Source organism: Neovison vison, chromosome 11, assembly GCF_020171115.1.
Source record: "Neovison vison isolate M4711 chromosome 11, ASM_NN_V1, whole genome shotgun sequence".
Taxonomy (NCBI): Eukaryota; Metazoa; Chordata; class Mammalia; order Carnivora; family Mustelidae; genus Neogale; species Neogale vison.
Window position 1 is genome coordinate 57,766,065 of NC_058101.1, and position 14,191 is coordinate 57,780,255.

At 37.7% G+C, this 14,191-nt stretch overlaps 1 pseudogene; it reads left to right on the top strand.

The window, feature by feature from the left end:
• Positions 1–5,926: 5,926 nt before the first annotated feature.
• LOC122889797 lies at positions 5,927–6,385 on the top strand (annotated as a pseudogene).
• The last annotated feature ends 7,806 nt before the right edge of the window (positions 6,386–14,191 follow it).

Sequence of the window (14,191 nt, forward strand, 5' to 3'; positions counted from 1 at the left end):
TGCAAAAAAAACCCTTAAATATATTTTTAATAGCTGGTCATGGGTATTAGCTTATTATAATATTCAAATTTCATTGGCTATATTTAAAATGATATAGTCATTATATTTAAATATATGCTAAAATGACATCCTTTACAACAATGATAAAAATTGAACTTTGAACTTATGATAAAAATTTTTAGATGACTTGAAATGTACAAGACACAACTATTCAAATATAGAGGATTTTTTAAATGTTCAAACTTTCTCTAGGTGATTCTTGAAAAATGTTCAGACTAGGCACAGAGAGCAAAGTTATTCCAAATTCATCATCTCTGGTTGCCTTATTTACTGCTATATTCCCAGAGCCAATCAGATCCCCATGATTGAATGAATGAGTGAATGAATGAATAAATGAATGAATGAATGAATGAATATCCTGAATAGTAACATTACACATTATATACTTTATGCTTTAAAGAAGGATAGCCCTGGAGGTAGATTTTTCCTTATCTGGGTTAGATAATTATTAGTTGGTAGGCAGAGAGAGCAGGGTCCTGATGGAAAATGGGGGAAAAAAACTTCATTCCTAACTTGAGAAAACAGCCCTGAGTGACTAGCTTTACCCCTGTCAAGCCTTAGGAACCTGAGAGAAAGACTGAGACCAAGATTTAAGGGAGGCTAACAAAGTATTATGATCCATACATAGCAGTCACCTTGAATTCTTTAAGTATTTTATAAGCATCTACTTCTTCTCTGGCACTCTGTTGGGCACTGGGCATGCAATGGTGAAGAAGACAGGGTACATGAGGAATACATTTAAATTAAGAAGTCTAATGAAATGGGATAAATGCTTTAAGAGGAAGAATATATTAAACTACTGCTATTTGACCACTTTTGACTTACCAAAAACTGCTAATTCGTTTGGTTGGATCTACAAGGAAGTATAAATCCAGATGAAAGAATAATAGATCTTGAGGGATTTACTAATCAGGGAAAGTGATAATGCAGTCAGTGGCATTTGGGCTGAACACTGAAGGATGAGAAAGAAGAGAGTGGATGAATGGATGGCAGATAGGACATTCAAAACAACAGGATCAACAAGAGCAGAAGTGGAGAGATATAGAGTATACAGATGCGTTCTGGAAAGGGGCCTTGTATTTTTTTTGTGTGTTGAGGTCTGAGAAATATGGAAAAAAGTAGAAAGGAGCCTGAGACTTAGGTTAAAAGTCCTTTAGGCCTAAGAAGATACTGTTGGATCAGCAATAGGAAGCCACTGAAGATTTCCTAGAGGGATTATTGTGAACAGATACCAGCTTTAGAATAACTCAGGTGGCTGAATGGGGAGAGAGTTGGGGGAGGGGAGGTTGAGACTACAGGCACCAAGATGCTGAGGAAGCTCTGTAATAGTCAAGATGAGTATAGGTGTGTATAGGAGTCGTGAAGTGGGCCATAACATTTCTCTGATAAAATCATCATAGTTTGGTCAATGATGAGGTTGAAGGGTTAGTTGAAATAGGTATAGGGTCAGGTACGGGGGAAAGAAAGTAAGCTACATGGAGGTATCCTGCAGTGAGAGTGGAATTCTGGGCTAGGGGTTTTGACTCTGTTCATGCACTGTTGGTAGGTGAAGCCATGACAGTCAATGCAGTTATCAAGACATTCTGTCTTGGGAGAGTGGGGGGAAACCGAGTAAGAGCAAAAGGACAGAACAGGGAGTTAGGAGTGAGTCTGTGCCCTAAGCTTTACCCCTTTTTCCTCCATCATAACACTTGTTTACTTGAGTGTCCACCCTTTGCAAGTCTGTGAAACCTCCAAAGGTGGCATGTAGATCTTATTCATTCCTCAGCATCCTACAAGCTCACACACAGTCAAGGGGTAGCCACTTAAAAAAAATCCTTTCTGGATCATACCCAAACTTTTATGGAATGCTGTCTAAGTTCTAGGCATTGTTCTAAGTGCCATGCTGGTGCCCTTCCATTTCATATTTAACAAATGTGGGAACTTCTTCAAGGTCACAGTGAGTGGGAGCCTGGATTTAAACTCAGGTGGTCTAACACAAGAGGCCACCTGCACCTAACTCCCATGATATAGAACGAGTGGAATCAGAGTGACATTTGCGTGTCACTTTTTAGCTTAGAATTGTCTACACAGCAATGCTTTCTAGAAAATTCTAACATCCTCAGAGTAACACTTTGTGAGATGGAGGGAAAGCACAATATTTTATTGAGTAAATGATAGCTAAAGTTAACTGAATTCATGAGGAAACACAACTAGGAAATGGCAAAACCAAGCCAAACCCCTGTCTTCTGAGTTACACTTCATGTCCCGTTTCAGTCTTGCTCCTTGTGAGTCCAGTTGTTTCCCCTATCCCTCAAGAAGATGGAATGAACATCCTCTGGATGTCCAGAGGAATCTGGAGAGAGGGGCTGTGGAAAAAAGCAAGAAAACTCTTGCTAGCATAGTCTCACTTTTATTAATAATAATGAATATTCAAATTTAGGCACAACCCACATGTAAAAAAATGTGGTTTGTTGACTTTAAATGTAAATGAAGGATGATCTATTGACTTGTTATTTATTCACCCTTCTTGGGGACATAATCTGGAATCTGTCCATGGTGAAACATCAGGCATCCCTTGATAGTCTAAAGGCCCCACCCTCTTTAGAGCCTTCTGTGGTTCATTTATTAAGGAGGGTAAGTATAGCCTCTTAATAAGAGAATGGAAAGGCCTCTTAATAGGAAACCAAATCTCTGTAAGCATTTGTTTAACCTAATCCCCTATGACACATCGACTCTTCTCTGATGGCTGGTCTCCTTAGATAGGGAAGACTCACAAAAAGATTTCAGAGGAACTGAAAATGAGATTGATAATAAGCTTTATATTTTTGTTCAGCTTAGTCCAGTTTAGAAAAAAAATGTCCTGGTGCAGCTGACAGATATTGCTTTGTTTTTAATTTTATGAATCATAGGCAAGGTTACTCTGCCATTTCTCTGCCATTATAGAAGATTGGCTAACTTGCCAAGTTTCACCATTGCCAATATAGACTCTGAAGCAACAAATACCTCAGAGGACTCAAAGATGAAAAATCTCCTGTTTTGTAAGTTATGTGTGGACATATTTATACAAAAACTGAAACTATATCCTCTATGTAGCCAGTATATTTAATCCCATGACTTCTAAAATAAGCAATGTTATGATAATTAAAATAGAGGAACCTACATTCTTCCTATTTTAGGAAGGGTGGAATGAAGAAAATGAATTCAGAGTTCTTGTCTATATGTTAACTAACATAATTTAACTGTTAACAACTTATAATATTAAATATTAACATTTACCTAGTACTCGCTTACATGCAAAGTACTATTCTAAACATTTAATCCACTTTACAACTCTATGGTAAAAATTCCATTATTGTCCTCATTTCGCATGTGAAAACTGAGGCAGAGAAGTGTTAAGCAGCTTGCCTAAAACCACAGAGCTAATAGTAAAGTCAGAGTCTCAGAACTCCTACTCTTAATCTGCTGCGCTAAAATTGTTGTGAATCCAATGACTTTGTCCCTAGTGAACTGAAAAGACTTCTAAGAAGTGATGGGACTTTAGAAAATCTTTCAAAGGTAGGAACAAATTTAGAAAAATGGAAAGCTAGAAAATTTACAGTGTTTGTAAGTAAACCCTTCCTTGTGTAGCTCTGAGGGATTCTTCTACTTACTCAGATAACTGAGTCTCATTGAAATCTGGAGCAAGGTCTCACTTTGCAGCGGAGTCACGATGGTGTCTCAGGTCTATGAGAAGCTGATGGCTTTGTGTTGGGATAGTTTTCCTGTTGATCTTATTGAAATGGGAGCCATCAATTCCCATGAATGCATTCTTGCTCACTGATGGCACCCCTGAAACACTGTACAAATGGTTGTCATTCCTTCTTTCTTCCCTTCCTCCTTTCCATTCCTCTGAGTCAATGAGATTTCTTAAAATAGTCAGGTTCTATGCCAAGGGCCAATTATTAAGTAAATACATATGTAAATAGATAAGGCAAGGGCTCATGGCCTTTATGAAGACTCAAACATGGTTTTAAAAATGTCCATCTGAGGGGCACCCGGGTGGCTCAGTGGATTAAGCCTCTTCCTTCAACTCAGGTCATGATCTCAGGGTAGTGGGATTGAACCCCACATTGGGCTCTCTGGTCAGCTGGGAACCTACTTCCCCCTCCCCCTCTGCTTGCCTCTCTGCCTAATTGTGATCTCTCTCTGTCAAATAAATAAAATCTTTTTAAAAATGTCCATCTGAGAAAGAAAAGGGGTGCCTAGGTATCTTAGTCAGTTAAGTGTCTGACTCTTGATTTTGACTCAGATTGTGATCTTAGGGTTGTGAGATTGAGCCCCACATCAGTTCTTCACTGGGTGCAGAGCCTGCTTAGGATTCTCTCTCTCCCTCTGCCCCTCCCCCTCTCCTTTCTTTCTCTCTCCTCTAAAAAAATGGCCATCTGTTCATGGTATGAGTAGGTCCAAAAGCAGAAATGGTTATTTCAAATTGGGACATTGGGAAAGACTTCATAGAAGAATTTGTACTTGAACTAAGACTTAAAGATATGTAGCTTGGGGGTGGGGTGATCAGAACAGAATGAGAAAAGCACTCCAAGAAGAGGGATCAGCAAGAGCAACAAAGAACTGAAGGAGTAAAACGATAGGGCATGTTGGAGGAAATGGAGAGAAGGTTGCCTAAATGGGGGAAGGGTGTGAGGTGCAGCCGGTAAAACAAGGTTGGAGAAGCAGGCAAAGGCCAGACAAGGATAGACAAAGAGGCATTTCATCACTGAAAATTCACTTCCAGGACCTAAACACCAACACAGTGCCTGTGCATAATGATCGTGTTTTAAAAATTACCTGCATGTTGTCATATAATATCTGAGCTTCAAGATTTCAGGAATACTGGATGCTTTTATGAACATTGTGATAGCCTCCTAACTGGTCTGTCTCCTCAGTTCCACTCCTGCCATCTCATAACCCTTTCTTCTATGGTGTTTGTTGCACCCAGGTGCATCCTTTAGTTGCTTATGATCTTTCAGTGTTTTCCTTGCCTTGGCCAAAAGGTGCTGCATAATCCATGGTGAACTTGTACCACTCTCCCCCTCTCCCACATGCTCATCCACCCTGGTCTTTCAGGTTCCCAAATACATCCTGATGTCCCCTGGCCCAGCAAACTCTTCTCCCAACTGCATGGCTGACTTGTCCTCTTTTATGTTTCATCTAAATGAAACATAGAGCTCTTCATGGACCATCTGCCCCAATGTACCTCTCTTCTCAGGCCATCCTTTATTTACTTAATAGCACTTATCACCAATCCATAAAATTAAATTAATTGATTAATTTTATTATCTGTTTATTTCACAGAATGTAAGATCCATGATAGATTAATGCATGCCTTGTTTTGACTTATCCCTGGCTGGTTCCTTAGCACATAGAACAGAATATACTCTCTAAAGAACAGTTCTGTGTTAAATGAATGCAAAAATTATGAATCTTTGGTATGTAATTTAAAAAAATGATAATGATCTTTTCCTTCTTTTCCTAGAGAAGAGAAAAGGCTAGGGGGACCTGGGTGGCTCAGTTGGTTGAACATCAGACTCTTGATTTCCGCTCAAGTTGTGATCTCAGGATCCTGAGATTAAGCCCTGAGTTTGGCTTTGTGCTCAAAGCAGAGTCTGTTTGAGATGCTCTTTCTCCCTCTCCCCCTCCTCCTGCTCATGTATGCCCTCCCTCTCTAAATAAATAAATAAAATATTAAAAAAAAAAAGAGAAAGACTAGATTAGTGGTTCCCAAACTGTATTAAAATTAAATTAAAATTTAAAAAATTTTAAAAAGGAGCCAGATCAGGTTGCCAAGACTTAACTATTAAGTAAGTCTACATATGAACAACATTAAAAAAAAAAAAAGCACTTTCACCCCTCTCTTCCTTGTTGCTGCCTGTGGAGGTGACAACCATCTCTTACTTGCATCATGGTCACCCTCAGACCTCCACTGATGAGTAAGATCATTAAACCGAAGGCCAAAAATTTTATCCAGCACCAGTCAGACTGATGTGTCAAAATTAAGAGCAACTGATGGAAACCCAGAAGCACTGACAATAGGGTGTGCAGAAGATTCAAGGTCCAGATCTTGACGCCCAACACTGGTTACAGGAGCAACAAGAAAACAAAGCACATGCTGCCCAGTGGCTTCCAGAAGTTCCTAGTCCACAATGTAAAGGAGTTTGAAATGCTGCTAATGTGCAACAAATCTCTCTGTGCAGAGGTTGCTTTCAATGTCTCCTCCAGGGATCACAAAACCATTGTGGAAACAGCAGCCTGGCTGACCTTCAAAGTCAGTAATCCCAATGCCAAGCTATTCAGTGAAGAAAATGATTAGACAGCTTATGTACATGTAGTATTTGTGTTAATAAAACCATAAAACTAGCAATAAGTGCACACTTGCTACGCCTATCATCATTTTACCAGACAAAGAGGTAGAGAGCTAAGGCATTCCAGTATGATGGCTTTGAACAAAATCAATAAAATTGTTGAAGGAGAGTAGCCAATAAATAATTTGAAGAATTTGGAAGGTTTAGACAATGGAGAGTTTCATGTGCTATGCAAAAAGATTCAGACTTAATAGTACAGGGAATGAGGAGATCTATGGGATAAAAGAGCTATAAGCAGGCAAGATGCATGGTTCCATCTGTATGTAAAAATTATCATCTGTGGCCCGTGTAGGAAATAGCTTGGAGGGAAATGAGATACAAATCAGGGAATCAACTTAGAAAGTTGTTACAACAACTCACAAACAAGGTGTTGGATCAGGGATGGCACTGAGGAAGAAAAGAAAGGAATGGGTTTTTACTATTAACTCTTGGAATGATTTCTCTGAAACTTTAACAAAGTCTTGCTTCCAGATTTGGCTTGTCTCATCTACCTAGGGGCTTTCAAATAAATTTTCATATTATTTATTTGTTGGCCTCTAAGAGACCTTTTTTGATGACTCTATTTTTTTTAAAATATCACTAAACTATAGAGCTTTCATTGTGAGGATAAAAAGAATAAATGGATGTGAAAGCATTTTGCAAAGTATTACACAAATGGAAACTATTTTTATTCCCAGTAAGTCAACTTAGTTTACAAAGAGAAAAAAAATCACTTCCCTACATGTAAGCTCCCATAAGCAAACTCCCCAGGCAGAATGAATCACTCTTATAACCATAGCACTTTTTTGTACTTCTATCATAACACCTCCATTAATTATAAATTGTTTATGCATTGGTTTTTCCTTGTAGCATATAAATCCTTTAGAGGCAGAGAGAGAGTCTTATGAATCTTTGCAACCTGGTTTGTGGTAGACAGTAAGTGCTCAGTAAATGTTAATTGCATGCATGAATGAATGATTAGTTCCCAGGAAAGGATAAAGGCAGGTTGTAGGCAGCTGATGGGGACTTCAAAAGTAAAATAAATAATAGAGTAAATGTGTTAAAGTGAGAAGATTCAGAATGATTTGTGATCATATATTTTATTTTAGTCTAGAAGATATACATAGATTTACTAAACTGCCAAAATATGGTATCAACTTGCTCTCAGTAAAGTTAAATATTTTGTAACACTGATAATTAAACATCCTTTTGCAGTATTGTATTCTTTACCCGTTCATTTAGCAAATTCTTTCCAGTGGCTGATAAGTATAGGACACTGTGCTATGGTTTATAAGTAGTCATATTCCTGTCCTCATGAAGTTTGCTATCCAGTGGGGGAAGGAAGGGAAGATGACTGGCTCCAAACCATATTTTATAATAATTACCATTTATCATTTCTTATATTCATTACAACCTTATCAGGTAAGCATTATTATGCTCATTTTCCATAAAGAACCTTAAGCTAAGAGAACTTTATTAATTTATCTGGGCTTACTGAACTAGGAAGAGACTGAACCTTATCGACTGATCACAAGGAGAAGCATCAAAGGTTATTTTTTCATTTCAGAATCTAGATTTTCTGGCAGTCACTGAGATTAATTCAACAAATATTAATAGAATGCCAACAAGGACAGATGTGTAAAATGATAATAAGTTATAATGATAAAGTTCCCATCCTCGTGGAGTTTTTGGTTTGGGGGAAGGGTTTAGAAAAATGAACATAATCATAAAGTGGGATTTTAACCAAGACTGACAGATCTTGTGGGGAGATATGGTTCTCAGGAGCTAAGGAGTATTGTAGTGTGGTGTGAAAAGTGTCCTGGGCTTGGGGGTTAAAGGCCACTATTTAAGACCCCACTCTAATTCTCCTGCTTGGGGACTGAGGGTGAGACACTTAACATTCTGGGCCTTACTGTCTTTTTATTTTTTTCAAGATTTTTATTTGTTTATTTGAAAGAGAGAGATCACAAGTAGGCAGAGAGGCAGGCGGTGGGGGGTGGCGGGTGGCAGGGGAAGCAGGGTCCTTGCTGAGCAGAGATCCTGATGAGGGGTTCAATCCCGGGACCTGGGATCATGACCTGAGCCTAAGGCAGAGGCTTTAACCCACTGAGCCACCAAAGCACCCCGACCTTACTGTCTTTGTTTATTAAACATGAGTGAGATTTCTACCTCATTTCAAGAATTAATGGGTTCAGATAAGGGAAAGCAGTTTCTAAAGTGCAGTACAGATGAATGATAAAGAAAGCCAATTTCCTAGAAGCATCTCCTTGGTGTAAGAGCCATCAAATAAGAGAAAGCATAGAGAAGTGATTTATATATTCCTCTCCCTAGTACATAATCTGGTGCCTGTCACATAGTAAGTGCTTAATAAATACTTACTGAGCTTAGCTCCTGAATTGGCTTCAAGAAAACAGAGAGGACCAAATCTTTATTCCAGCTAGTGGGGAGGACTTATTGTACCCAACTTCATGGCACCTTCTGAAAACACGGAGCAGCTGTCAACAAATACATTAGTTATAATCCAAAGTGCCATTTAAATTGGGGATTTTTGTTTGTTCATTTGGTTGTATTTTTAGAGGTTATATATGTGGCTATGTATGTGTGTCTAAAAGAACTTATTTGGGGGGTTGTGATGACCAGTCTTCATATCTATTTGGTTCTGTTAAGAATCTATTTGCTCCTCTCTAGTGGTAAATTCTCACAGCATGAAGCACTATTGGGGTCTAGAATAGTACCATATATTCTCCATGGATGTCTATATTTCAACAGGTATTATAGACATAAGCTAGGGGATAAAGCTTAAGCCCAGTAATGCTATGCACTAGCCAGAGAAAGGATTTATTTGAGGAAGGTTGGATTACTTAGCAGCATCAAACCACACTCCCAGAGGCAGTTATCTATCTGCTTATGAAGACTAGCTTTTTAGTTTGGATCATTGACCAGACATATACATGCCTTTGCTACAGATATGAACAAATAAGTACCACCTGCAAGTCTTAATCTTGTATGTGATTACAGTGTTAATATTAATAAAATCATCTAAACTTCTTTTTTCTAGCTTTTGCATTTTATTTAATGTGACTTAAAACTTTTTATAATAAAATTTTAATAAAGATGAATATTTATAACTTCAACTTCCATGAAGATGGATGATTTTTCTCTCTTCCTCCCACTGAGTACAACTAATAACCCCAGACATCATGTATAAAGCAAACACAGAATATCTGTTAGGTGAGAGAAGAGGGCAAACTGTCTAGGGGCATAAGAACCCAAGGAATGAGTTAATGATGTCCTTGGATTTTCTTTTTGCCTTGCATGTACCAAAATTGGAATTGGAGAAATTAGAACACTGGAGAGCTAATCGGTGCAGGGAAAAGAAAGCCCCAACAAAAGCCTGCTCTCTGAAACCAAAAGACCAAGAAAAAGGTAGTCTCATATCAGATAATTTCTAGATAGTAGCTGCTCTACTCTAGCCAAACATCACAAGAAAGAGATTGTGGCCGCCCCCACCCCCTAGCCATGTCAGCAAACACCAAGGGTAGCCCAGGGCTGCACACTAGCTTGGATATTACAAGGCACCCTTCCACTCACTGGATGGCATTAGAGAAGGACTTTCATTCCTGCTAAGTAGTCATGAACCCCCCTCGGCCCCCCATTCCAAACCCAGTGTCATGTGTTAAACTTAGACTTGTACCCACATCCTGCAATAATGAGGTTCACCTCCCTCTCCTCTCCTCAGTTAAAATGTCACTCCAATTCCCCTAGTTGTAGGACTGTGGGAAAGACACTTAGCGGGCTCTTTCAGAGGAGCTAGTGGATAGAGTTTACCAGTGTCTAGTGGTAATGAGGCCATAGAACCTCTGTGGTGACTTTGGAAGGTGTGTGTGGAGTATTTATTTAGCACTCTTACTCTTCCCCCTTGGGGAGAATTGGGGAAGGCCTACTGGGAAGTTGGATATCGCACTTTTTCCCAGTAGTATCATGGAGTCTCCTGCCCTGTCCTCCTCAAGTGTCAGAGGCCAAGTGAGGACCTAGTCTATCTCAACCTGGCAATACTGAGGCAACAACCCCGCCTTCCTCTACCAGAACGATACCATAGAAAGCTCACAAAAACAGAAAGCTGAAGTAAAAGCTGGAGTTTCTTAACACAATACTAAGAATGTTCAGGTTCCATCTGAAAATAATTTATAGTACCAAGAAACAGGAAAATCTCAACATCAATGAATAAAGACAATGAGTGCTAATACCAAGATGACAGAGATGTTAGAATTTGGGAAGTCTTCATGTATTATTTCTTTCAGCTTTCTTTTCTTTTCTCTCTTCCATATTCTGGTGATATAAATGTTAGAACATTTACCATAGTCACACAGGTCCCTGAGTGTCTGTCTCTTTTCTTCCATTTATTCTCTTTGTTGTTCAGATTGGTAAATTTGCATTCTTCTTTCTTCTAGTTCACAAATTCTTTTTTCTGTTTCTTCTGTTCAGTTGATGAAATTTTAAAGCAGCCATCATAAAAATGCTTCAATGTGCAATTATAAACATGTTTGAAACAAATTAAAAAATGAAAGTCTCAGCAAAGAAACAGAAGCTATAAAGAAACCTAAACTTTAGAAATTCAAAATACAGTAACCAAAATAGAAAACTCAGTGGATGGACTCAACAGCTGAATGGAGGTATCAGAGGAAAGAATCAGCAAATCCAAAGAAAGAAAATAGAAATTACTCAATCTTGACATAGAGAGAAGATAAAGTAAAAGTGATCGGAGACTCAGGAACCTGTATGACAAAAACGAGGGACCTAGTATCTCTGTCACCAGAGCACTGCCAAGAGAGGAGAAAGGGGTTGGGAATGCAAAGTGTTTGAAGAAATAGTGGCTTCCCAAGTTTGGCAAAAGACATAAACCCTAGAGATTCAAGAAGTGGAGTGAACTCCAAACAGGATGAACTAAGAAAAAAATCGACACCAAGACACATTATGGTCATACATCTAAAAGTCAAAGAAAAACTCCTAAAGCAGTGAGAGAAACAACATCGTTAACTATATAAGAAACACCATTCAAAGGACAGCATATTCCTCATTTGATATCACAGAGGCCAGAAGAAAATGGCATGACATTTTTTTAACTGCTGAAAGAAAAGAACTATTAATCCAGAATTCTTGATCTGTAAGAATATCCTTTAGGAATAAAAGGGAGATATTCTAAGAGAAAGGAATTTGTCACAGGAGAACTACTCTAAAAGAATGGACAAAGATGTTCTTTAAACAAACAAAAAAATCTTGGAACATCAGGGAAGGAAGAAGGAATGTGATAAGCACAGATAGGGGCATCTTTTGAGTTTTAAAATTACATTTGACGTTTGTAATAGAAATAGTAATACTGTCTGATATAGTGCTAACGGTATGAGGAAATATTTAAGGCAATTGTATTTTGAGTATAGTAGGGTAAAGAGACATAAAAGGAGTAAAATTTCTGTACTTCATTCTAACAGGTAAAATGTCGACACCAGTAAATTGTGATAAATTCTGTATCTATCACATAGAGCAGCCACTAAAAAAACTGTGCAAAAAGTTATACTCAAAGACACCATAGATAAATCAAAATTGATATGTGAAAGTGTTTCAGTAGACCATAGGAAGGCAAGAAAAGAAAACAGAAACAAGAAACAGAACAAACAAAAGATGAAATTAATTGGCAAACCTAAGTCCCAACATATCAGTAATTATTTTAGAGGAAGCAAAACTCATAGAACTGAACAAATAAATCTAAAAATCCGCAGTCATACCTGGAGACTTTAACATTCGTCTCTCAACAACTGATATAATGGCTAGACTGAAAATCATCAAGACATAAGAGAACTCTACACCACCAATCATATACAATAACAAACCACACCACCCAAGATAGAATACATATTCTTTCAAGCACATATAAGACGTATACTGAGTTAGTAACCATTTGCTGGGCTGTAAAACAAAAACAGCAAATTTATGAGAATGAGAATTATTCAGAGCATGTTCTCCGACCACATGGAATCAAACTAGGAAACATTAACAGAAACGTAACAAGATCTCCATTTAACAATTAGAGAACACATTTTTAAATAAACCACGAATCAAAGACAAATTCTCAAGGGAAATTAAAAAAAAATACATTGATGGGGCACCTGGCTCAGTTGGTTGAGCATCCAACTCTTGATTTCTTTAGGCTCAGGTCATGGTCTCAGGGTTGTGAGATGGAACCCTGGATGGGGCTCCACGCTCGGCGGGAAGCCTACTTGAAATTCTCTCCTTCTGACCCTGTCCCCGCTCACACACTTTCTCTTTCTCTCTCTCTCTCTCTAAACAAATAAATCTTTAAAAAACATTTAACTGAAGCAAAATTAAAGTAAAATATATCCAAATTTGTGAAGTGCAGCTAAAATAGTGCAGAGAGGAAAATTTATAACTCTAACTGCTTACATTAGAACATAGGACAAATTCAAATTAATAATCTAAGCTCACACATCAGGAAATTAAAGGATGAGAGAAATAAACTCAGAGTGAACAGATGGAAGAAAACAATAATGATGAAAGCAGAAATTAATAAAATTGAAAACAGAAAAGTAGAGAAAATCAATGAACAAAGAACTGGCTCTTACAAAGGATCAATATAGGGGCACCTGGGTGGCTCAGTAGATTAAGGCCTCTGCTTTCGGCTCAGGTCATCCCAGATTCCTGGGATCAAGCCCCACATCTGCTGTCTGTTCAGTGGGGAACCTTCTTCCCTTCCTTTCTCTCTGCCTGCCTCTCTGCCTACTTGTGATCTCTGTTTGTTAAGTAAATAAATAAAAATCTTAAAAAAAAACATCAAACAAAAAAACCAAAGGACCAATATAATTGGCAAGCCACTAACACACCTAACAAAAACAGAAAGGTGATTTAGATTGCCCATGTAAAGGATGAATTAGAGGATATTACTATAGATCCTGCAGGCATTTAAAAGATTTAAAAGGACTCCATGCAGAAAAATTTGCCAACTTCGATGGAATGTAGCAATTGCTCAAAAAGCACAAACCATCAATTAATTCAGTAAGAGAGGTAATCTGAATAGCCCAACAACACTTATAGAGATTGCATTGGCAATTTAAAAACTGTCAAAAAAGAAATCTCCAGGCCCAAATGGTCTCACTGGATTATTCTACCAAACAGTTGAATAATTAAAATCCATTCTACGGATGCCTGGGTGGTGCAGTAGATTCAGCTTCCCACTCTTGGTTTTAGATTGGGTCATGGTCTTGGGGTTGTGGGATCAAGCCCCATGGAGTCTGCATGAGATTCTCTCTCCCTCTTTCTCTAAAGTAAATAAATAGATCTTTAAAAATAAATCTGTTTCACACAATCTCTTCCTGAAAAAAAATTAGAAGGTAACACTTTCTTATTCATTTTCTGAAGTTAATATTAACTCTGAAATGAAAACTCAAAAAAGACAGTACAGAAAAAGAAAACTATAGATGAATATCCCTCATGAACATAAACATAAAAATTAAAAAAAATTAAATCTCTAACAAAATATTTAACAAAATATATTCAACATAATAATAAAATATACCAAAAATCTTTAATAAAGTGTTTAATGTATATTAAAAATAAATATAATTAAGCAATATATATGAAAAATTATGCTTCATGATCAAATGATATTTATCAAAGAATGCAAGACGTTCAATATTGAAAAACCAATCAGTGTAACTCACTATATTGACAGGTAAGGAAAAAAAATTATATGATCTTGTCAA